Raw genomic sequence first — 26,907 nt, 5'->3', positions numbered from 1 at the left:
TTAAAAACTTTGCTCAAAACACCAATTGATCAGAAAATCCGTTCTTACGATACAGATTTTTGAATATTTAAAAAGCGTTTTTTATTTATAGCTGCCAACTTGTATGTACGAACTTATGATCAGAATGACTTCTTTCGTATTTTTTTTGGTCTTTGCTTCCTTAAATATTATGCGTAAATTTCAAAGATTATTTTGGAGTCCTCTTCATAACAAACAACTCCGTGTGAGTAAACTTATTCAAACCAATAAACTGATAAACTAAATCAAGTTTTATGTGACCATATTTTTTATTTCATCGCCAATCAACCAAAAACAAAAACTGCCCCGTCACTCAATCAATCGTCGAACTGCTCTCCAGATCTACAGCTTAAAGCAGCCACTATCACACTATCGTGACACCTTTCGCAGCAAGCAATTAAAGCAGTAGGTAGTTCCAACGACACCCTCTCCATCTCCCATTTTTAAGAACCGAACAAACCACTTGTCGACATTTTCCAGTCCATTTCGCGCAGTGTTTGCAGTTTTACGACTTGACGCGCACGATCAGATTTCAAACACAAACAACAAACTTTTACAACTTGACTAGAGTCCTAGTCGCGCCGTCAAGTATCGAGAGATGTTCTCAAGTGGCCCCCCGCTGGAAAAACAGCTGATTCCACTTGAGCCGGACTGATAACTGCAGTCTTCCGCATTTCAACGCGACCCCTGGCAACACTCTGCCTTCAAATTTGAATTTCGCACATTCTTCGCACAAGAAGAGTGACAATTCTGTGTGATAAGTGGGTCGCGCGCACTTTGCGTCCAAAAGGATGCTTTTATTTTTGTACTATCTTATCTTATCTTGGGGGGGGGAAGACGACGACGATTCCACCTCCACGCACGCGGTCTTGTCTCGAGTTAGTGGTTCCGAGAATGCCACAATCTGGATTGCACAACACTTTTTTTTTTGTAAACAACAACTTTTGCAGCAGGTTGTTTAAGGGTTGTACCTTTAGGTAGGTTTGCCCACGAAACGTCACCAAGTGGAGACAATGTCGTTTCACCAAAACGTGTAAGGTTACGACGAGCCAGGATTGTTAACTTTTGTGTAAACAACCGATAAGCCCGGCCGGCATAATGCCAACGTAATGAATTGTGATTGATTGCGAATGGACGGCGAGGGATTTTGTTTATTCCCGGGCATTGTGTTTACAATTTCTGGAAGGAAGAAAACTCGCGAGGACGGAAGTTTGGGGCGATATCTTGGGCGGGAAAACGATTAGATTGCTGGTTTGCTTGAAACAGGGGGCAATTGGTCAGATTCACGGTCAGCAGTGGACTTTGTATGATAGTTTAACTATAGCTAGACTGTGGTTGAACAACTGGACTGTTTCTGATCAGTTTGACTGTTGCAGAACAGCTAGACTTTTACTGAACAGCTAGACTGTTGCTTAACATCTAGACTGTTGCTGAACAGCTAGAATGTCGCTGAATATCTAGGCTGTCGCTGATCAGCAAAACTTTCATTGAACAGCTAGACTGTTGCGGACTAGCTAGACTGTTGCTGACCAGCTAGACTGTTGCTGAACAGCTAGACTGTTGCTGAACAGCTAGACTGTTGCTGAACAGCTACACTGTTGCTGAACAACTAGACTGTTTCTGATCAGTTTGACTGTTGCTGAACAGCTAGACTTTTGCTGAACAGCTAGACTTTTGCTGAACAGCTAGACTTTTGCTGAACAGCTAGACTGTCGCTCAACAGTTGAGCAATTCTCTACCAAAACCGGAAATGGATTTTATTTGTATTTTTTGATTTGGCTCAAACTTTGTGGGGGCCTTCCCTATGATCAAATAAGCTATTTTGTGTCATTGGTTTACCCATACAAGTCTCCATACAATTTTGGCTGCTGTCCATACAAAAATGGTACAGTCATCCCACATATTCGGAACACCCACAAATTCGGAACACTTTTGTGATAATTTATCAATAACATGCCAAATGCATCTTTTCTGTCGACCCTACTATTTTTAGGACCTTTATTTGGACATTTTCTTGCTATTTCACTGGTAAAAGTAGTACTTTGTGAACAAAAAACTTAATTTCAAGACTATTTTATCCTGAGCAGCAAAACACTGCCTCCAAATTGCCTGTTCCATAATTGTGGGATGTTATTGTGCCTCCCACAATTGTGGAACACCTGAATTTAACTGATATTTTCACAAAAAAAGTTATCAAACCATGGATAAAACATCACTAAGCATGAGTTTCACTGGTTGTAGTGTGTGAAGTCATTATTTTGTTACAAATATGTACTCCTGGAGAGATCCAAAGTTTGTTTACATCCGTAAGAAAAAAGTGTTCCGAATTTGTGGATTTCAAGGGTCAAAGTTTTTCTTCAAAAACTTGATATAAAAGTTAAATTTGCAGTTGTTCGATACAGCATTCGAAAGATCGCAAGAAAAGCTTTCGAATGAAGGTAAAAGCGAATCATTAAATTCAATTATCGATTTGCTATGATTTTTTGAACATTGGCCGATCTGTAAACCGTTCCGAATGTGAGGGATGGCTGTATGTAAATATTCAAACAGCTGTAACTTTTGAGTCAATTATCTGATCAATTTGGTGTCTTCAACAAAGTTGTAGGTATTGTAAAGGACAATTGAGAAAAAAAAGGTACACGGAAACAAAAATTTGCTGATTTTTCAATCAACTTTTTTTTTCACTAAAACTCAATTTCCCAAAATACGTATTTTTTTATTTTCGAGATTTTTTTATATGTTTTAGGGGACAAAAATCCGCAACTTTTGAGCCATAGAGAAACATGGTCAAAAAATCTGCCGCAAAGTTATGAATTTTTGAAAAAATTGTGATTTTTGGAAAAAATCGAAATTTTATGCTTAAACAAATTTGGCGTTATTTTTTAATGCAAAATTGAATTTGCAATCGAAAAGTACTTTACAGATTTTTTGATAAAGAGCTCCGTTTTCAAGATATAGCCACCGAAAGTTTGATTTTAGCGAAATATTTGCAGTTTTTCGATTTTTAAAAATAGTGACCATGAGTGACAATTTCTAAAAACATTGTTTTTTTGAAAAGTTCAAAAAAATTGCTATAAAATTGTCTAAGAGACATTGAAGATTGGACCTCGGGTTGCTGAGATATAGCCGCTTTAAGAAAAAGAAACACGAAAATTGAAGTTTCCTAAGTCTCACCAAAACAACCCACCATTTTCTAATGTCGATATCTCAGCAACTAATGGTCCTATTTTCAATGTTAAAACAAAAAAAAATGAAATCAAGACTAACATTTTAAAATGGCCAAACATTGAATAATACGCCCATTTAAAACGCTAGTCTTGATATAATTTTTTTCAAAATATTCTTTTCGAAAAGATCGGAAAATTTCACGAATGTTTCATGTTTTAACATTGAAAATCGGAACATTAGTTGCTGAGATATGGACATTAGAAAATAGTGGGTTGTTTTGGTGAGACTTAGAAAACTTCAATTTTCGTGTTTCTTTTTCTTAAAGCGGCTATATCTCAGCAACCCGAGGTCCAATCTTCAATGTCTCTTAGACAATTTTATAGCAATTTTTTTGAACTTTTCAAAAAAAAAAATGTTTTTAGAAATTGTCACTCATGGTCACTATTTTTAAAAATCGAAAAACTGCAAATATTTCGCTAAAATCAAACTTTCGGTGGCTTTATCTTGAAACGGAGCTCTTTATCAAAAAATCTGTATGGTAGTTTCGATTGCAAATTCAATTTTGCGTTAAAAAATAATGCCAAATTTGTTTTAGCATAAAATTTCGATTTTTTCCAAAAATCACTTTTTTTTCAAAAAATTCATAACTCGGCGGCAGATTTTTTGACCATGTTTCTCTATGGCTCAAAAGTTGAGGATTTTTGTCCCCTAAAACATATAAAAAAATCTCGAAAATCAAAAAATACGTATTTTGGGAAATTGAGTTTTAGTGAAAAAAAAGTTGATAAAAAAATCTGCAAATTTTTGTTTCCGTGTACCTATTTTTCTCTCAATTGTCCTCAACAATACCTACAACTTTGCCCAAGACAATAAATTGATCAGAAAATTGACTCAAAAATGACAGCTGTTTGAATATTTACATACCATTTTTGTATGGACAGCAGCCAAAATTGTAAGGAGACTTGTATGGGTAAACCAATGACACAAAATAGCTTCTTTGGTCAGAGGGAAGGCCCCCACAAAGTTTGAGCCAAATCAAAAAATACTAAAAATAAAAATGGTCGAAATCGGCCGATTTCGTAGAGAGTTGCTCGGTTAGACTGTCGCTGAACAGCTAGACTGTTACTGAACAGCTAGATTGACAGAATGACAAATTGACAGATTGACAGAATGACAGTTGACAGAATGCTTATTCACTTTGACACTTATCACTTCACACTCACTTACCTGCATCACTAAACGTCAAGCTCGCCTTGTTGTGTTTCTAGGTATATCAATGTTGACGTCCGTAATCGAGATATCGTTTCAAAATAATTTCTCCCCGAACAAACCAAAACTTTTGAAGACCTAATTGCCCGGGTAAACATTTTGCGTTGATTACCTTTTCCTGCGCGTCGCCGCACTGCCATTCATCCGAGCTTTATGGTGCCGTAAAGTTCGCACGTGGCTACCGGTATTACACCGGTTGGAATTCGTCTGCGGGGCGCACGTGAGTCGTCGAAGGTGATGATGCTGCTGCTAATCGTTATAATTATGCATGATGTAAGCAGTTTTAGCCTCAACCTTTCGCGGGACGACGTCCCGAACTAATCTGGGTCCTCCAACGGCTCGATGTTTGGAAGCAGCGGGGAAGCTTCTAGCCTGCCAAGATCCGGCTGCTACCGGGCTGATTGATGTCGATTTCGCGCCTACTGCGAGGGGTCAACCGCATCATACATCATCATTTTTCAAACCTGAAGCTATTTCGCTACCTGAATTTGGTGCCTTCCCCATAGGTCATGGTCACGGGGGTTGCATTTTTCAAACCCGCAACTTCACAGGTGGGATTAGCATAATCGAGACATCAAATTTCGTCACATTTTTGAAGTTTGTTTACGCCGAAAATCGCCCACCAGATGAAACCTAACCTAGAGATATTCGCACACAGAGTTGCGTGCTTTTCGGGGGAGTTACTGGATTTCATTGATCTTGATTTGATTTTTTTTTGCTTGTGCAAACTCTTTTCCACCGTCATCACTTGGCGAGATGTTTAATTCTTGGGGTTTCTCTTTTGGCATCCTGTTTGGCGTTTGTGTTTGTTTCTGTCTCTGGCTGGCAAATCGACGTCTGGCCAGAGACCGTTCAAGTGGGTGAAGAAAGAGCCACAGGTCGCGCGGGATGTCTGGGGGAATCGATGACCTTTTTGCGATTACTTTTGGGCGGTTGGCCAGATTGGATTTTTTTTCGGGGGGATCGAAAGTGAGATGAATTTGGGGGGATTTGGACGATACGATCGGGCTGAGGAGACTCGAAATGTCATTGAAGTAATTGTACATGACAAGCTGAGCCATGAACAAATTGGGACAAATTGGCTGTCAAAAACTTTTAAGTGAGAGTATCTTTAAGTTCACCGATTTTTTGCACTTGTTTCGAACATAACGAAGAATCGATTCTAATAAACTGGACTAATTTGTAATTCTGGAGACTTCTTAACTTAGCTAATTAGGATTTGCAACTCAATGCTGAAAGCTGAATAAACCCGTGAAACCCCGTTGAGCACTGCTAAATTTCAACCATGTCCCAATCCAGCTCAATTTGCACGTCGCTCCAATAAATTTGCCCGTCAGAGGAAGCGCAACAATTTCGCAGAAAAATTGCAAAATTTTTGCATGTAGCAGCTGTTTACATTTTCGGGACCAATACCTGGAGTCATCACACTTTGGTGCCAACCTGTTTTTCTCGGAAAGTGCTCGACTTAAAGAGCAACAAAATGTGTATTGAAATTCTTGGAAGATTTGCGCAGTTCATTATTGCTTCGACGATCTTCAAAATAGAGACATTCTGGCAGATATTCGGGTGAGACTGGCAGTCTGGCAAGTGATTCAATGTCATTGGAATGCCACCCAGCACTTGAACCAATAAAGCTGGCAAAGCGTGGCTGATGGTACCAGTTTGGCAATATTTGACTAAGATGAGTGACTTTGAAAAAGAACAACGAAGATCCTTAAATACTACATGAATATTCTGGAGAAAAACATGACATTCCTCCAGTAACAAGCTGACAGATAGTGTGACAGTTTTGACAGATTGACAGTTTTGACAAGTTGACAGTTTTGACAGATTGACAGTTTTGACAAGTTGACAGTTTTGACAGATTCACAGATAAAACTTACCTTTATTCCACCAAATCCCGGATTTTCTCACGCTCCTCTCACCGAGGTACCTCAACATTGACGTCCGTAATCGAGATCACGCAAACCTTCCCAGCTGACTCAATCTTCCGCGCAGCGTAGAGTTACACCATCACCGACTTCCTCAACCTACTCTAACCCACCTTCCGTTCCGTCTCTTCCTCCGCACAGGATCAGCCAAGTCTCCACACGACGCTCGATTTCGCACGCGCTCCAAGAAGATTGTACAAATCTGCGGTCAACCGCAGCCTACTTGGACTTGAACCTCCGGTTTTTGTCCTGCTGCAAGCGGGCTAGTGTTTCTGCGGTTACCACCGAGGTGAGTCTGCTACCTTTTCAGCTGTCACTTTTTATGTGGAAGTTGCGCAGCTACCTGTTTGACGTCTTCATGATCTGGATGTGACAATCGCGTCGATTGATGCCGCCCGGGTTCTGGAGGTTTCCTGCCGGGATGATGTCACGCGCTTGTTTTCGTTTGCAATGTTTCAATTTGCATACGCGCAAGGTGCGCAGTACACTGAAATTGTGGGGCAAACATTCGGACGGGTCCTGTTTACAGTGGGGGTCGTTTTCCTAGAAATCTTGGAAGTGATCTCAGCTCTCGAGCGGGTTCAACAAACGGTCCGAAAGAGAAAACAGTGAAAACATTGACTATTTTTTACCCATTTAATTGAACGGGGACACACTCGAAGCGCGCGAAAGACACGACTTTGATTAAGTAGATGATTGTTTTTAAATTGCACGACACGTTTAGTCGCTGGTTGGCCGATCCCAGTAACCCCTGGCAAGTAGGCAAAGCCTACTTGGATGACTCACCCACACCCAGGGGCGATCACTCGCTCGTATAAGTTTGCACTTTTGAGGGCAATTATAAATTTTTGCGTTTGACAGCAACAATCAATGATTCCCAAGCTGCTGGACACTTGACTTGGAGTACGAGGTTCCATCAGGGGGAGTGTGAGTTGGAAGCACGTGCCCTAGAGCGATTTATTGCTCCTGTAGCGTGGCAACAAAAAGGCAGGTCGTTCATAAATTAATTGAAACCCAAGCCGATCATCGGTTGCAACGTCGTCGTCGTTCTCTTTGAGGTTTTCCAAGGAACTACACACCAGCACCGGCAGCAGTGATGACAGCAGAAGGGACGGCCCCCTTCTCGGTTGATCTATGCAACGTGCGCCAGATCGAAGCAGGCCGGGCTTGCACAATTGACATGTGGATTAATTGAAACATGAAACTCCCCCTCACTGTGTGCATCACAATCTATATCGTTTACACGCATCGTAGCAGCCGCCGCAGCGATGACGACAAGTGTGTTTACCTTTCTGACAAGTGGTTGGATTAATTTGTGTAAATACCGGGGCATGTTCTCTTGGCTGGGGTTTCAACTCGGGATGTAAAAGCCGATCTTGTGTTGGGAACTGTGACAAATTGTTATGAGTTGGTGAAGGTTTGGATTGGGGACGTCAAGGTTAGGCGATCGAAGCAATTTGTAGCAGCGTCAAAGTGAGTTAGTAAACGCTTCGATTACGGACTTCAAAAACGAGGTTCCAGAGCAAGAAGACTGCTGCATTGAAGTGAATTAGTGAAGTGAAGTGTAAAGTGCAAGTTGGAGAAGTGAAGTGTTCTGTCAATCTGTCAAATCTATCAATTGTCAACCTTAGATTTCTGAGAATTTCTGAAATCTAACTTTTAGACTTCCAAGAAATTCTCAAATTCCCCATATTTAACAACAATTTCGCCCTGGGTCCACGCCCGATTTTCCCGCATCTTCCCGGTTCAAAAGCCTGACCAATCTATCAAGCTGCAAATTGCCAGGGACAGCCGCGCCAATTCCATCGCCAATTGGAACCAGTTAACAGAACGCAAACCAGCACCCAATCGATCATTTGGCCAGATAAAGAACCCGGTTCCCCAAATTCTTCCCGCCAACGCCAACGTTGGCGGTCATTGGCAAGTGTCGACGGTCGTCTCGATTGCAGTCTATCGATTTTGGCACTGCCTGGGGAACAGATGATGACCCACATTCGTGGTGGTCGTGGTTTGCAACGGCTTGTTGTTCATTTTTTTGGCGATTGTGTCTGGCAATTGTTGACGTCGACGACGACAAGTCTGATGACATCAGTCTGGAACGAACTTCGTTAGAGGGGAACGGGAATTGAAACTGATTACAGTTTTTGGAAATGGATACCTTCAAAGTGCAGACTTGTTTGATTCATCTGATCGATCTGGTCAGCTGAATGAATGGTGACGGGGCGAGAACTGGTAGGAATGAGTGAGGTTAAGGTTTTGAGTACGACTTCAAGGTCAACGAAGCAACTAGTGGTTGATTTTTTTGCTTCATAAGCAGTGAAGACAACTGGATTTGATTGTAAATTGGTCCATTGGAAGCATGAAAAAGACTTTCACTAAAACGATTTTAACTTTTTTCAAGACCATCTTGATCACTAGGATGAACATTGGTAGCAGGACACACCAAGTTGACCACTGTTTGTAAAATGGTAGCAAGACGAGAATGTTCAATTGGATTAAAATTGGTAGAAAGACCAGAACGCCCATTAGGATTAATATTGGTAGCTGAAGATCCGCTTGAACACTTAGCATAAATACTAGGATCATGTGGATGAAAATTGGTAGCAATGCCAGAGCTGGAACTGGTTTTGGTAACAAGAATAAAATAGCAAATTGGAACGCACTATAAGGTTGAAATTGGTAGCTAACCCATCTTGATCACTGGTAGCTCTTTGAAAACTTGAAAGAAAATTGGTAGCAATATCAGAGCAACCAACTGGTTGAAAAATAGTAGCAAGACCAGAATGCCCAATATAATTGAAATTGGTAGCTGAGCCATCTTGATCACTTAGGAGCAATTCTCTACGAAATCGGTCTTTTTTCTTAAATTTTAATTTTTATATTTTTTAATCCGACTGAAACTTTTTTGGTGCCTTCGGTATGCCCAAAGAAGCCATTTTGCATCATTAGTTTGTCCATATAATTTTCCATACAAATTTGGCAGCTGTCCATACAAAAATGATGTATGAAAATTCAAAAATCTGTATCTTTTCAAGGAACTTTTTGGACGATTTGGTACACGGTAAAAAAAAATTTGGTGATTTTTTATTTAACTTTTCGTCACTAAAAATTGATTTGCAAAAAAACACTATTTTTATTTTGTTTTATTTTTTGATATGTTTTAGAGGACATCAAATGCCAACTTTTCAGAAATTTCCAGGTTGTGCAAAAAATCTTTGAGCGAGTAATACATTTTTGAATTAACACTGATTTTTTCAAAAAATCGAAAAATTTGTCGCAAAAATTTTTCAACTTCATTTTTCGATGTAAAATTGAATTTGCAATCAAAAAGTACCTGAGTGAAATTTTGATAAAGTGCACCGTTTTCAAGTTTAATCCATTTTTAGGTGACTTTTTTGAAAATAGTAGCAGTTTTTCTTTACAAAAATTAGTGCACATGTTTGCCTACTTTTGAAAAAAATATTTTTGAAAAGCTGAGAAAATTCTCTATATTTTGCTTTTTTGAACTTTGTTGATTTCACTTAGGTACTTTTTGATTGCAAATTTGATTTTACATCGATAAATGAAGTTTAAAAATTTTTGCGACCAATTTTTCGATTTTTTGAAAAAATCAGTATTGATTCAAAAATTCATAACTCGCTCAAAGATTTTTTGCACAACCTGGAAATTTCTGAAAAGTTGGCATTTGATGTCCTCTAAAACATACCAAAAAATAAAAAAAATATTAAAAATAGTGTTTTTTTGCAAATCAAGTTTTAGTGACAAAAAGTTAAATAAAAAATCACCAATTTTTTTTACCGTGATATCATTTTTTTCCAGTGTAGTCCGTATCCATACCCACAACTTTGCCTAAGACACCAAATCGATCAAAAAATTCCTTCAAAAGATACAGATTTTTGAATTTTCATACATCATTTTTGTATGGCCAGCTGCCAAATTTGTATGGAAATTTATATGGACAAACTAAGCAAAATGGCTTCTTTGGGCATACCGAAGGCACCAAAAAAGTTTCAGTCGGATTAAAAAATACAAAAAAAATCGAATGACTGAAATCTGGGAGAACTGCTCTTTGAATAAAATTGCTAGCAAGACTTTCTTGAAAATTTGGATACAGATTGGTAGCAAGAGCGTAACAACCAACTGGTTGTAAAATGGTAGCAGGTGAGAATTCCCAATATGATTGGTAGCTGAGCCATCTTGATCACTTTGAATACAATTGACCATTTGAAAGAAAATTGGTAGCAATAGCAAAGCAACTAATAATTTAAATTGGTAGCAAAACCAGAATTCCCAATATGATTGAGATTGGTAGGTAAGCCATCTTGATAACTTTAATTAAAATTGATAGCAAGACCTACTTGACCATTTGAAACAAAATTGGTAGCAATATCAAAGCAACCAATGATTTTCAAATTGGTAGCAAACCCAGAATTCTCAATATTGATTGGTAGCTGAGCCATCTTGATCTTTTTGAATAAAATTGTTAGCAAGACTTTGGATGCAAATTGGTAGCAAGACCAGAATGCTCCAAAAGATTGAAATTGGTAGCTGAGTCATCTGAATCTCTTTGAATACAACTGGTAGCAAGACCTACTTGACTATTTGCAAGAAAATTAGTATCAATAGCAAAGCAACCAATGATTTAAAATTGGTAGCAAAATCTGAATCCCCAATAAGAATGAAATTGGAAGCTGAGCCATCTTGATCCTTTTGAACAACATCGGTACAAGACCTTCTTGAAAATTTTGGATGCAAATTGGTAGCCAGACCAGAGCAACCACCTAGTTGAAAATTGGTAGCAAGACAAAAATGCCCAACAAGATTGAAATTGGTAGCTGAGCCATCTTGGTCACTTTGAATAAAATTGGTAGCAAGACCTACTTGAACATTTGAAAGAAAATTGACAGCAAGACCGCCTTATAAGATCGAAATTGGTAGTTGAACCATCTTGATCACTTTCAACAAAACTGGTAGCAAGACCTACTTGAACACTTGAAATAAAATTGGTAGCAAGATCACAATGGAATTGGTAGCTGGAACAAGTGCTCGATTGGAAGGAAATATATCTCAACAAAATAGTAGTCAAAAATTGATCGCAAGATTAGTACATCCATTTGGTTAAATTTTGGTAGCAATGTCAGAAAAGCTAATTGGATGAAAATTGGTTATAAGACCATTTACACCGATTAGATGAATATTGATAGCAGGACTACGATGACTACTTGAATGTAAAATGTTAGCAAGATCAGTATGATAAATTGTAAAAAAATAAAAAAAACGAAAATTGGTAGCAAGACTATGATTTCCACTAGGATTAAAAAATGGTAGCAAACTAAGCTAGATCACAAGGATATAAATTGGTAGACAATTTGTTAGCAGGACTACTATGACCACTTGAATGTAAAATGTTAGCAAGATCAGTATGATAAATTGTAAAAAAATATTAGTTTTCTGCGAAAATTGGTAGCAAGACTATGATTTCCACTAGGATAAAGAATAGTAGCGAACTAAGCTAGATCACATGGTAATAAATAGGTAGCCAGATCAGAATTACCGATTTGATGAAAACTAGGGATAATGACTTGGTAGCAATTTTTCACACAGCACAGTTAAGTTCTACAAATTCATTACCTAAGCATACAATGTTCACGGAAATCACATTGTTATCCGAGCATTCGTTGGTGAAGGTTGTCTGAATCAACATGACTCGTCGCGTCCCGGCGCAAAACGCCGGTAATATTGCCCTACCTGCGGCTCAAGCAGGCAAAAAAGTGGGAATTTCCAAAAGGAAGGTTGAGGCCTCAACTGATGGCCAAAAACCGGGGATTTCCAAAAGGAAGGTGCTTTTGGAAGTGACATCGAACAGCAAAAAGACGAAAAAGAGCGACGGTACTGTACCGATGGATGAGGAGGAGGAGAACTCTTCATCGCACGAGGAGCAGCTTTTGAAGAACAACAAGTTCGCTGGACTGCCTGACGAGGACCAGGTAGCGGAAGCAAAGGAGAATGAAGTGAAACAGCGAAAGGAGAAACTGCCTCCTTTTTATGTGCGACAATCAGCAGCAACGATCGACTTTCGAGCGGGGCTGGTTGAACTCATCAAGTCTGGGAAAGTCCTAGGCAACATTCGTCTGTGTCAGGACGGATTTAAGGTGCTGGTGCAATCCAGGCAGCACTATCAACTGGTCAAGGATTACTTGACCGAAAACGAGGCGGAGTACTTTACCCATGATGTCGCCATGGATAAGCCGTACAAAATCGTCGTCAGAGGTCTGTACGACATGCCAGTGGAGGAATTAGCTGCCGAGCTAAAAGTTTTGAAACTGGATGTGTTGGCCGTGCACAAAATGAGCCGACGCAACAAAGACATCAAGTACCGTGACCAGCTCTACCTGCTGCATTTGGCTAAGGGATCGACGACGCTTCCTGAGCTGAAGGCAATTCGAGCGGTTTTCAACATTATCGTGTCGTGGGAGCGATACCGACCAGTGCATCGTGACGTCACACAATGCTTCAACTGCCTGGGCTTCGGGCACGGAGGTAAGAACTGCCACCTGAAGCGTCGTTGCGCCAAATGTGGTACCGATGCGCACATCACATCCCAGTGCATCCAAGATTCGCTGGTGAAGTGCCTCAACTGCAACGGTGAGCACTCGTCAACCGACCGAAAGTGCCCCAAGAGAGCTGAGTTCGTGAAAATTCGGCAGCAAGCATCGACGAAGAATCAGCCTCAGCGTCGTAGAACTCCTCCAGCCCTGGTGGAGGAAAATTTTCCACCTCTTCAACCGCGACGCCAGGTCCCAAACTTGGCACCGTTGCCGTTGGATCCCAGGAAGAGAGCTGAGGTGAATCATCCACGGCCGGGTTCCAGCCAGGAGCCGAGACCGCCACCACCGGGCTTCAGCCAGGAGCCAAGACCAACCCAAGAACCAGCAGTTGAGGAAAACGGTAATGATCTTTACACCTCAACCGAACTCCTCAATATTTTCAAACAGATGTCCGCTGCACTGCGTGGATGCAAAACCAAGACCCAGCAGATTGAAGTGCTGACCTCGTTCGTCATCCAGTATGGATCGTAGGTCCCTCAAGCTGCTGAATTGGAACGCTTGCTCCATTAGGAGGAAGAATTTAGAGCTGGTGGATTTTCTTCTCGAGAAGGAGATCGACGTAGCCGCCATCACGGAAACTCATCTGAAGCCCGGTGAAAAAGTTTATCTGCAAAACTACAAGATCGCGACGCAGCTCGATAGGACCACCTCTGGAGGAGGAGGTGTGCTTGTCGCTGTTCATCGTGATCTCAAGCCACGCCGGCTGCCACACTTTAAGCTGGACATCATCGAGGCCGTTGGAGTGGAAATTCCCACTTCGGTTGGCCCAGTACTCTTCATTGCTGCATACTGCCCACGTCAGGTGAATTCCAGAGATGGTTCAGCAGCAAAACTGAAGAGCGATATCCAGAAGCTGACACGGCGGAGCGCAAAGTACATCATCGCTGGTGACCTCAACGCGAAGCATGAAGTTTGGGGCAACAGCAGGAGGAATCGGAACGGAGTGATTCTGCACAACGATCTGCAAAACGGATACTACAACGTTGTGAGTCCGGATCGTCCAACGAGGGTGGCTCGGTCTGGGAATCACTCAATCATCGACTTCTTCATTACCAATATGGCTGAGAACGTGGCTCATCCTGAGGTGTTTGAAGAGTTGAGTTCTGATCACTATCCGGTGGTTGTGGAGGTTGGAGCTTCCGTTACTCCGCAGCGGCAACCAACCCGGAAAGATTACCACAACGTTGACTGGCAGCAGTTTCAGCAAGTGGTCGACAGCAACATCGACTATGATCAACACCTGGAAACTTCTGCCGATATTGATCGTTCGCTGGAGGTGATCCAGCAGGCTATCAACCAAGCAGAGGCTGCCAACGTTCGGGAGGTTCCTGTTAATTTTAAGGTAACTGATATTGACGTAGATACTAAACACTTGATTAGACTTAGGAATGTTTATAGGAGACAATATCAACGGACTGGGGACTATGACAAAAAGATTTCAGTGAACAATTTGAACAAAATCATACAAGACCGAATTGACAATATCAGAAATCAAGAATTTTCAAAACATGTAAGCCAGCTTGGGAATTATTCAAAACCATTTTGGAAACTTTCAAAAGTTCTTAAAAACAAACCAAAGCCTATTCCTCCTCTTATTGTTGAGGATTCTCCTTTGATTACATCCGAGGAAAAGGCAAATGCACTTGGGCTTCATTTTGTTAGTTCACATAATCTTGGCGCTTCCATGACCAGCCGTAAAGAAACATCAGTTGCCAATAGTATTTCAACAATCAATGACTCTACCTTTGAATTTCCTGCAGATTCCCATGTTTCTGATGAGGAAGTCAAAGTTGCAGTTAAACAAATGAAAAATATGAAAGCTCCAGGCTTTGATAACATTTTTAATCTGGTGTTGAAAAAACAGAGTGATCAGTTCTTTCAACATCTAGCCAATATTTTCAATAAATGTTTGCAACTTGGTTACTTCCCCACCAATTGGAAGCTGGGCAAAGTCATACCAATTTTGAAGCCTCAAAAAGATCCAACATCGCCAACAAGTTATCGCCCCATTAGTCTTTTGAGTAGTCTGTCCAAACTCTTTGAGAAGGTCATCTATTCAAGGCTTTTGGATTTTACCAACGATAATAATATAATTTTAAACGAGCAGTTTGGCTTCCGAAAGGGACATAATACTGCTCATCAGCTTACGAGAGTAACCAAAATCATCAAGCAGAACAAGCTTGAGTCTAAATCAACTGCTATGGCTTTGTTGGATGTTGAGAAGGCTTTTGACAATGTTTGGCATGATGGTTTGATACATAAACTGTATTTATACGGTTTTCCAATGTATCTTATCAAAATTATCCAGCACTATCTTTCGGAGAGATCGTTCAAGGTTTTTCTGAATGGGATTTCATCTGGATTATTCAACATTGATGCTGGGGTTCCCCAAGGAAGTATTCTTGGCCCACTTCTGTACAATATTTTTACATCTGATTTGCCTACTCTTCCTGGTAATGGTGTGTTGTCACTTTTTGCTGATGACACTGCTGTTATTTATAAGGGTAAAATAACCAGATATTTAGTTGGCCGTCTTCAGAAGGGTCTTGACGTTCTTTCCGAATACTTTGGCGACTGGAAAATTCGCATAAATGCAGCCAAAACTCAAACCATCATTTTTCCACTTTCCAAATCGGCCAGATTTGTCCCAAAGGATGATGTTTTGATTAAAATGAATGATGTTTCGATACCCTGGTCAAAGGAAGTTGTCTATTTAGGTCTCATACTTGACTCGAAACTTTTGTTTCGGCAGCATGTAGATAAAATATTGAACAAGTGCAGCATTCTCATCAGGTGTTTGTATCCTTTAATTAACAGAAAATCAAAGCTATCTTTGAAAAATAAGTTAGCAGTTTACAAACAAATAATTTACCCCGTTATTGAGTATGCAGTACCTGTTTGGGAGTGTTGCGCTAGAACTCATAAATTGAAGCTCCAGCGTGTCCAAAACAAGGTACTCAAAATGGTTTTGAATGTTCCTGGCTGGACAAGATCAAGTGAGGTTCATGAATTAGCAGAAGTTAAAATGTTGGATCAGAAGATTCAAGAAAAATGTTTGAAATTCAGGGAAAAATGTGCTATATCTGAATACCCCTTGATTCAAGGATTGGTTTAGTTTATGGTAAGATTAAGTTAGTTTTAGGTTAGGTTATGTTTTCTTAACATTTTTTTTTCCTCATTGTACCTAGTGTTACAAAAATGATAAATCATATACTTTTAAAGTTATAAAAATGAACAGTGTTTAAATCACGAAAAGCAAACTAAAGCTGAAGAGCCACAGCTGACCACTTATTATGTAAACCAAATGTAATTATTATAAGAAAGATTCAATAAAGTATATTTAATTCAAAAAATTGTTCACGGAAATGTTCCCCGTAGTACTAACGCTGTAACAACGTGTCCACTTCACTTCCGTACAAGATTTCGCGCGCCCTTTATGACTACCCTCCAGGCGGGTGTGACACCCGCCGCTTATCGGAAAAGTCCATTAGCGCCCATTTTGATGGCCCAGAACTAATGCGAATCGCGTGTTCCGAGCCGCGTTCGCAGGACTTTGCACTAATCAGCTGCTCAGCGCGGGCTGTCACAAGTTATCATCACTCCAAGTCGTCACCATGGCATTCCAGCAGAGTGAGGTTTGTAATTTATGCAAATGTGAGTCAATGCCTTCGCGGCATCGATACGGTTCGATGTATGCAGATCGGCGAACGGACTCAGCCAAGAACTAATCCGCTAATCGCTGCTCCAGGCTCAACGGGGTGTGCAACCATTATCTACTTGTCGGGCGAGTCCGAAAGTTGGGATTGATTGGCAAAAAGTTAGCGAACCCTGTAATTTCGCGTTTAGTGGGGCTACTTACCGTTAGATGGAGTGGCGTTTGAGCATACTTTTAGGCGTATTGCTCTTACTAATTTTGAGGGAGACAGTCTAAAGCTACGGTAATTCTTGGAGTCGGTTTCAAATCATAGCCTGCGGCAAACTTTATGAAATTTAAATTATTTACACGGAATTAGCCCGCCTTACAACGTTGAGTTGACACAGAAAACTATAGAATCGAGCTCGAGCCAAGTCAGCAGTAATTTTCAAACAATTATCAGATTGTTTCTGACGACGGCGACGACGACGTTCTGGGCACGGACCACAGGGATTTGCATACAAGTAGCAGTTAACTTTGTAGCAAGCTTGAATTAGGAGTGATTGTGATTAAGGGTGGTTTGTTGGTTTATCTCCGGCCACCATCTGGGGTGGATTACACGGGGTTGGGACTGCGATGCATATGGCGGCGTCATCGATTGATGCCGTTCCGATATATTGATTCTGCGATTGCCCTCGGGATAGTCGTTTCTGAGAGGAGTGGTTGGGTTTGGTTTTAGCTTATGAAAACTAACTTTACATTCCATCTTTAAAGTTGGCCAATAAATAATCTATACCAAGTTTAAGAATATGGTTCAACCTTAGAAGGAGACAGCTTTATGGCAAATGCCATAAAAAAAATCATTTTGACAGTTTGAAACAGATTAAAGTTCCAGCATTTGTTTTCAAAATGATCACTTCTAAAATGATCAGCATTTGAAACACTTCTAACAGGATCAATAAACCCATTTTCCCTTTTCGAATGCATCGACGGCTCAAGAGCTCTTCCAATCTCTACGATGGTTCCGTCATAACCTCAATCTAATTGATCATATTTTTGCCAAGAAATACACCCTTGTCCCGGGGCCAGAGATCCGTACGGAATTTCAATTGCTCCCTGCAGCAAAACTCAATTGTTTTCGCCCCCAAAGAGCCCGTCCGTCGCGCACTTCTAGGTTATGTGCTAGATTGGATATGATTATTGCCACTATAGCACTATTTACGTTTCGAGCCTGGAATTTTATCGCAAAAATTGACCATTGGGTGCGAAATTTTATGGACCCCTCGCGCGTGAATTGGGTCGGCGCTTAAAATTCGACAAACACCAATATGTGCGCACGCCGATTGTGATCTCTCGATCTGTCACACTATAAATTGAAATTGAATTTATGGCACTTTGGCGGTGTTGGCGTCACTTGGAATGCCTTTAAAGTGTTTTCGGGTTAGATCGATAGTGAACTTTGCTAGGTGGGAATGTGGGAAATAAATTTGAAACGTCAAACTCGATTCTGACAGCTGTGCCATAATGGCGGTGGCTATGGTATAAATTTCCTATAATACTAACTAGAGTTCAATTGGAAGCATTCGCAATTGTAAATTATCGTCATTCGACGCATCCATTCTGACTGCCTAACTGTCATTTTATTATAGCATCGGCGCCATTATGGCAGCTAGCAAGATACCAACTCAGTAGCGTCATCTACTAGCTCGGCTGCGCTGCACACAAATGCTAGGATGCCCTCTCGAGTGTCAAAACACTCGTAAATAAGTGGTTTATTTTATGGTTTGTTCATCTTTATGGCCCCCGTCCATTGTTGAATCACATCAGCTTGATGTTTACTCCTCTACCATGTCTCCCCCCTCCACATCTCCCCAGTTAGAGAAATGTGCACCCCAGCTCGGGGAGCTTCATTTGGCTAATGATCGATTTCTTTCCGGACTCATCAGCATAACAAATTGGCACCGTTTTGTTATTGAAATTGGCCGGACAGGTGAGCAACACCTTAAGCCGGCGAAAATCGCGCCGTTTTGCGATGCGGGGGGAGAAAGATTTATGGTTTGATGGTTTTTGCAGATTTTTGCTTTATCGATTTTAAATCGAAGAATTTTTAAGTCTAATCGCATTATCGCGTTTTAATTCCCAAAAATCGGATGCCAACCTTGACTTGGCTGAAGATATTTAAACCTTTTAAACGAAATGTGTGAGCATCTTCAAGCCGCGATGGGTGTTGATTTGCATAACCAAGATTGATGATGTCAATTTTGGGACCGTTTTTTTTTTTGGTTCGAAGATTGTTTATTTGGGTACATGGGTCTTTGTGCACAGGTCAAGCACAACGCTGGCGGTGGTCCGTACCGTCTGGACACGGGAATTATTCAAGTTAATATTTGCCAAAGTCTGCACACTTGTGTCTGGTTTGGCGAATGCATCTGGAGGAATTTGTACGGACACAGTAAAATATTTGCAAATATTTTTAAAGTGCAAGTTAAAAATCCGAAAAAAATAACTTTTTCTTTCAGCGAGGCCCTGACGATTTAGATAAATACGAAGAGTGCTTCAAAAATCGAACTTAGGAAAAAATGCAGTATTTTTTAAATTATCATTTTTTTTTTGCACAAAATGTTGAGGCACATTTAAAAACATGTTTTTGCCTTCAAAAACGTAAACCTTTTTACTATGGAGTAGTATGATACAACCAAATGTCTTTAAATGAATATTGTTAATAGTTAAAGATGCATTTTTTTCAAATGAATTTTGTGAATAGTTGAGAATGCATATTTTAATGCCCTGAAAACAGATATAAAAAGAAGTATAAATTTGTGCTCATGACAACCCTTGAAATTTTTTTTAATAGACAATCACACCGTCTCTCGTGTACAAGAGCTAAGATTTGAAAAGCATGATTTTTTAAAAAGCGAACATAATATTGCAAAATTGTAGATTTTTCACAATTTTGAAAATATTTCATGAAAAACATATTTTTAACGAGCTTAGAAAAAATGCTACATAAATAAAAAAAAGAAAATTAGTTTTTTAGTGTCATTTAATGAGCCTTAATTTATCAACTAACGATAAATTGTAAGCTTTTGCTTAGATTTTCATAGTTTTAAAATGAAACTTTTTGTTAAAATGTCTGCTTTTTGAAATTACTTTTAAAATCAAGCTTAGATTTATAAAATATTTTGGACATATCAAAATGTTAGGCTTGATTTAAAATTTTAGACATTATGTTAATTCATAGTTTAAAATCTTAAAAATCTATATGGAATAGCACATGTTCTTTTGACAGACCGAAATAAAACTAAACGTTGGACCTTTTGAGATGTTATGGTTTGAGATTTAGAATATTTTTAAACAAAAATCAGAAAGAAAAAATCACAAATGTTTAATTTTAGGCATAAAAAATCGTACTAATCCTTACTCACTTAGGCCGTTGCAAATATTTTTCAAAGTTTATGTCGCCCCTCCTCCCCTTCAAAATTGATCTGAAAAATCAGAGGGCAAAAAAAATATTTTTCCAAAAAAGTTCAAAATTTCCATGAAAATAGAAGTCTAATCTTCTGAAAACAAAATAAAATGCATTATTCTGCAATAATAATCATATTTAGCATGTTTGGGCTTGTTTAAAAATATTTTGAATTTTTATGAAATTGCACCGCAAAAATTTCATTTTTCGCAAAAAATAAAATTTTCGTCAATACTTAGATATTTTGGAAACTAATGATTGCAAAACAACAGGACAGGTGTATAATGCATTTTAAAACACTTTTTTCATTTAAATGTTGAAACCATGGCTCGTTTTTTAAATGTTTATACTTTTTTATTTTTTTGCACTAAAATAAAGCGAAGAACTGCCATTTTCGAGCAAAAATAAGGGGGGTCCAATATAGGACAACGAAAATCCAAACTTTTCCAAAAGTGGACCCCTGTTGATTAAACCTTCAAAAATTAAGAAAACTGTGTATTCAAGCCAAAGTTTCTCTAAAACATACAATAAATGCTTGTTGTTATCAACCTAAACGCATATTTTTTTTTCAATTATGAGTATAAATATAGCTGTTTTCATGTTAAAAGTACCAAAAATGCTGAAGTCGTAAGAATTTATAATTAATCAAAACTATAGTTAATTGTACTTAACTGAAGCATCATAATTGCAGTTTAAAATGATATTTTATAATAATAAATCAATAACAAAACATTTTTTTAAATAAACATGCGTGGTTTTATCAGCAACTGTAAACAAATCTATTGTTTTATTTCGGTCAACCATTTATGTAATTAATATGAAAAAATTTACATCAAGATTACTTTTTTTATATTTTTATGTGTACAGTGGTTTTTGAAACGTTTTCTCTTATCTTTTTCGGAAATAAATGTGTTTAAATGTCTGTCAGGTTTTTGTTGTTTGAAGCCAAATTTGTTAACAAAACATATTTGTTTATGATGAAATGTGAGCAAAATCCATCTTTTATTCATTATAACTATCATTAGGCCATCATCATCAAATATCGGTTAAATTTGGTATAAAAATAACAGCTTGCCTATAGTGGACCCGGGTCCAAAATCGGATTATGGACCCGGGTCCACTATAGGAAAAAGGGGTCCATAACAGGCAAAAAATCTTTTTTTTCAAATGGCTATTTTTCTGCTCAATAACAAATAACTGAAGAAAAAAATAGTCAAAATTGTTCAAAAGACTTCAGATTTCATTGTTTTGTACAAAGGGTTATGAAAAAGTGTTTAAAATATTGAAAATTTGTGAAAAATTTGCTTCTGCCCTACTTGGGGGTCCACTAATGGAAAATACCCTATTTGATTTTCAAAAGACATTGGAAGAAATAGTTTTTAGAAAATCGTGTGCGATTTGACTTGTTTACGAATGTTTTGAAAAATGTTGTTTTACAAGTGTCATCCTTCACAGAGTTTGTTACTAATTACCCCCTATATATTTGGTCGAACAAAGTATGCAGTAATTTTATCTTTAATTATGTTTAGGCTAACTTGGTCGCGATTGAATTGCTAAAGGTTTAATTTTATATTTAAAAATGTGAAAATAAATTATAATTCGAAGAAGCTACTAGAATTTTTTTTAAAAATACAGCCATAAAAAAATACGGACAACCATAAACAAATACGGACTAAACAAGATAAATGCACAAAAAAAAAACTAAACATATTTTTATTTGCATTTACCTTAAATACAGAAGATTGATGATTCCCAGCACCGAAAAGAACCTAACGAAACAATTTTATGAAAAATAGACAGAAGATTTTTATAGAACAAAACTACTTAGCGGCTTTTACATGAAAGTATCTTCTGGAGTTTTTTTTTAAATATTTTTTTTTATTTTTTTGTGTTTTGAGTGTTTGAGTATTTTTGAATTCCCCTCATTCAATGCGATTTCAAAAACGTCCACAAGCAAAAAATTAAAGTTTTGTTTATCAGACCTTTTAAAAAAACTCCAGATTTTATCAGAAAGTAAAACAAATGGAGAAATCTAGAAAGCCAATTTCAAATCATTCAAACGACTCTGGAAAATCGAAAGTGAAAAAAAGTGAAATAAAAAAAAACTCTATTATTGTATTGAGTTGGTTTCAGGTATCAAGAAAAAGCTACAGAAAATAAACTTCAAAATTTAAACAGTTTTTTTAAACTGAAATGAAAGAAAGGTCACTATTTTAAACTCCAACCATTTCGTCAATAATTTCAATCTCTTAATTTCACCACTCACAAACGTTGATGTCCTCCCCTTGCTACATCAAACCAAATCCGCATGCAAATTCTTTAGAATCTCCATGGGTGGCCAACTGCTGCCAGTTGGTCGTCAGCCTCATCCTCAATTAGGTCTCATTAATCCTAGAGTAGCAAATCCCAGTATCGCTCGCAGCTACTCGTCAGGAAGGTTCTTTCAGCTCATTGACGCAAGCTGGTGGCGCCTTAATCGCCGCGGCAACCTTAACCGCTCAGAAGTGGCGTTTAGAGGCGTGAGATTTATTAGTGTCAATTACAAACGGCACGGCGGTGGTGGCGCCGCCCCTACATTCCTCGCACCGAGGTCAATATCTCACCAGAAAGTCACAAATCAAACATTTTTTCACGCGTTATTGACGGGCGTGCGATTATGGGAGGTGATTTATTTCGGGCGATTGTTTTGGGATTTTGTTCGACGAGAACCAATAAATTTAACGGAATTGTTTTTCGAGCGGATAACCTCGATTAGCCTGTCATAACGATGGAACCTCTTGGAGTGACCAAGCGGTGCCAGGTGATTCAGTGCAGCAATGAAAGTGACTGACCCATTTGCACGTTCTTGAGGCGGTGCCGGTTTTGATTGCCGGTCGCGTCGGAATGCACCAATGCAAACATGATAAATCATCGGTTTTATTGATGTTGTCACCGCATGGGAATGGGACCTTCTGAAGATTCTTTGAGTAGACAATGGTTCTTTGATTTTGAGGACAATTATTTCAGTGAAAGTAGAATAATAAACTTACTATGAAAAAAAATCCTAAATTTTATAGAAAAACAAAATCAAATGATCAACAAGCTATAGTTTTTTATGGCATCCACTATTGTGGCTTTTTTATGGCATCTAAAACAAGTTATCTTTTGGATCATTCGAGCATAAGAAGTAGTCGTCACATTGGCGTCACGTCACACATGTCATCAATCAAACAAAGTTTTTATAGCATCCGCCATTATGGCCAACATTTTGACGTCTTCATTTGCTAAAAAACAAAAAATCACAAATGTCAACCAAACAAGCTTATTAACATGAATATCGCATGATTCCGTGCAAAACGTTTGTCCCGAAGGCATTAGGCGATGGCAAAAGGGTAATTAGAAATAAATAGTCACCGATTATAGCTGCCGCGGAATTCCAGCAACGGTGACACCTGATACCACTCAAAATCCGCCATCACAGTCGTCAGCGGCTACCGGCGGCCAATTTGAATACGCGGCTCGTAAACTACGAGCCGGCTTATCTGATTAATGGACCAAACCCGGTCACGGCGCGCGGAATATCTGCGACGTGCAACTTCCCGCAAGATCATCGTTTTTCGAAGCTTTTAGGTCATCTCTACCCATTTAGAACCCGCTGTCCGCGGGAGCCGTTCTGGACCACTAGAACTGGAATTGGAAAGCGTGTTCGCCACTTCAAAGCATTTTTAGAAGGTTTAATTTACAGCTTTAATTGGCGGCAAATTTCGTTGGGGCTTTTTAGCACGCACAACTGTGCCTTAGTTCAGTGACTTTTGACGGGACAAATCGATTTCGGGATAATGGAATTTCCCCGCTTTTGGTTAGACCCATTCGACGACAGAAATTCAACATCAAAACAAGAAAATCAACGTTGAGATTTTTCTCGGTGTATCGCCAACTTTGACGCTTTGAGCAGTGTTGCCAAAAATATTTATGGCAAACTAAAAATTTGGCGTGACTAGCCTTGGAAGGGTTCAATCCCGGATCATGCAATTTCGCCACCAATTGGTCGTTTTCAATTCGTTCTGCTGCAGTGATGACGCTTGATTGGACGAGGTCATTTCAAGTGCAGCGTTGCCAGCGCAGGATCAGTATCAATTAAGGAAGATGTTAATTAGTTCGTTTGCCAAAGAATGTTGGCCCATCTTTTTGATTGTTGAGATCTCAATTTGGACGTCTGCGACGCAGACGTTTCGCTTGCCATAATGGCTGCCACTGTAGCTGTCATAGCTTTTGGCGTCATTATGGCAAATGATTCTTTAGAATTTGTCTAAGATAACGCCTCCGAAAACTGTGTTGTGTTGTGCGAGGTTATGTTTTATGGTTACAGCTGATAAAACGTGACCTTCAAAACACTGAAATGGTCGTCCCTGAATAGTACAACTGCCGGTATCATTGTGTAAACACACTCGAAATAACCGCACCAGTTGTGACTAATGGTACGCCATTCACGAAAAAAAAGTTGAATGAATTCGCTTCGAGTAGGAAGAATGGATACAAGATTCTGCCAACCCAAAGCATCGGCAAATTCCTGCGAAAGATGATTTACTTGGGAGACGTCGGGAAATTGAAATTCCTAGCACATGAATCACGTTATTTTTTGCAGTTTCTTGGAGAGAAATGAGCGAAAAGATAAGCCGAGCGGAGGCCGTGGGTGGATTAGGTTGCTCTGGTAAACAACCAATCGAAGCGGACACGTGAGTCCGTTTCCAGATGATATCATTGGCTGGCGTCATTAGATTAGGCCGGGATGGGCTGGCAGATCGTTTTACTTGGAATTGCTCGAAGCACTTCAATCCGCCGCAGTGTGCACGTCATGGATTGACGGCCGATGAAACGATGCGTCATGAGTTCTGTGTGAGCAGTTGGCAACACTGTTGCGAAACTGTCAATTTGCAATTTTTAGAGCAAGACTGCCGTAAACTCCTACGTTTGAAAGTTGAGGGATTCGTATTTGCTCAAGGACTGCTATATTTTGTAAAGAATCCCAGTCCCAACTTTCTGAAAATTTAAAACAAATTGAATTCTTACCAGCTTCAAAAGATATTTATCATAAGGTTGTTTGAAAAAGGTGGGAACCAACATGTTTCATTTCAAGTTATAGCAAATGTAATTTTCAAATTTGTTGTATTATATAATGAAAACAAACGAATTGAATTATTCAAAACATGCCATAAATGTCACAAAGAAGCTATAAAACTTGTTTTTTTCAGTTCTGTGAGTCAGTTTACTGACATTTGCAACCTGTTGCGCAGCAACGTTGACACTCTTAAAATCAATAATCCAATCGAAAATTAAAATAAAATTCTAATTTCCTCGCACCATTGACATTGACATCAAGCTGCCTGCTCTCCCCAGGTGACAGCTCGGCTGAGCTGCTATAATGTTTTTATTTAGAGATGACCACATACGACGCGGCCGCAGGTGCGGCGATCGAATTCGCGCGATTGTATATCAAAAAAGTGCCAGTCCCACCTGTTTTACATACCAATTTCGCGCGCCACCGATGGGTTGTCAAGCAATTTATGGATTGTGTGCAAATCCGCGCACAGGGTGCAGCTCCCTCCTGCTCCGGTTATGACAGCTATCGAAAAAGCCGCTATAAAATCGCACATTAAAAGGAGGCGGGCTCCCTAATGGGATTCCTAGCAACAGCCGAGAGCGCCATAATTCACACCGTCATAAAACGGACCGCTATAACGAACTCGAAAACTATCCGCCGGCGATGACGGAGGCGACGATGTGTAAATGTAAACACTGGAGCGTGCGCGACGCGCCGCGCTCGTAAAGCAAAACAAACACTTTGCGAAATGTCAAACGGAAGCGTTCGCGTTTAAACAAGGCGACCATTCGCGTAGAGGTGCGATCGGGTCAGCGGGTTTGTAAAGAGATTGACCAAGGGTGCCGGGATTAAAAGGGTAACGAAGTCTATTGAATCGCGATTGAGTGGGTAAATAGAGCGAGAATTGGATGATGGGATAAGGAAAAACCAACAATAACGATTGATCTGTCATTTTTTATAGCAGTCAGCAGTTTTGACCATCATTAACTGGTTTTCAAACATCACAGATCGGGCGCCATTATGGCGCAGCTTAAGCTCAACAAACTGTCACTTTTCATGCTCAAACCGCCATTATGGCAGGCCAAGTGTCAACCCTGGCGTCACTGTCACCGGTGGATTGTTTACCTTTAATTACTTATTCAGCGTCGTCGTCGTCGTCACGCTCAATTCGCGAATGAAGTGCTAAATAGTAGTGTTGTTTTGAGCCGTCCAAGATCTGCTGCCAACACCTGAGAGGAGAAATAGTGCGCCCAGCTGAAAGAGTGTTTTGATTGATTGGCGCCACTGTTAATTATTCGCGCCGGTGATCATTTGTCACGTTAACCTAATGAGATCGTCCTGCTCAGGTACTCAGGTAGAGGGGTGGCGAGGTGCAATACTCCATTCGTTCCACATAATTCCTCTTGATTTGGCACACCTTGGCAGCGTTTCAAGTGGTGAACAACGAGTCGGACACTTTGCGATGGGAAATTCCACCGTGAGCGCCATTTGTAACGGAACGGTTGATGTTTTTTCTAGGGGACCACCCTGAGGGTCAAGCGCTGGTACTCGAGGGGTACCCCGATAGTTACAGCTGGTTTGTCGCGTTGTGTCGAGTTCAAAGTCGGCACTTGAGCAAGTGTCATCTGACGAGGCGTGCCCAGCGGTGCCGTCCATAAATTAATGGCCGGCGACGGTATCTGCATACAGAATAAATCACTTTCACGGTAGCTGACCGCCTAGATCCGAATGGG

General features: G+C 39.7%; 1 protein-coding gene across 2 annotated transcripts in view; it reads left to right on the top strand.

Annotated features, from left to right (window-relative positions):
• Positions 1 to 26,907, top strand: part of LOC120426030 (uncharacterized peptidase C1-like protein F26E4.3) — a 63,767-nt gene that overhangs the window by 4,600 nt on the left and 32,260 nt on the right. Inside the window, exon 2 of one of the 2 annotated variants that reach the window (XM_039590711.2) lies at positions 6,528 to 6,675. The exons of the other annotated variant lie outside the window; for it this stretch is intronic. The gene's annotated coding sequence lies outside the window, so the exon portion shown is untranslated. The remainder of the gene's footprint in view (positions 1 to 6,527; positions 6,676 to 26,907) is intronic. 2 annotated transcript variants of the gene reach the window in all.

This window comes from Culex pipiens, chromosome 3 (assembly GCF_016801865.2).
Source record: "Culex pipiens pallens isolate TS chromosome 3, TS_CPP_V2, whole genome shotgun sequence".
NCBI classification, from domain to species: Eukaryota; Metazoa; Arthropoda; class Insecta; order Diptera; family Culicidae; genus Culex; species Culex pipiens.
Note: the sequence above shows the minus strand (reverse complement) of the source record. Positions and strands in the feature narration are given on the sequence as shown.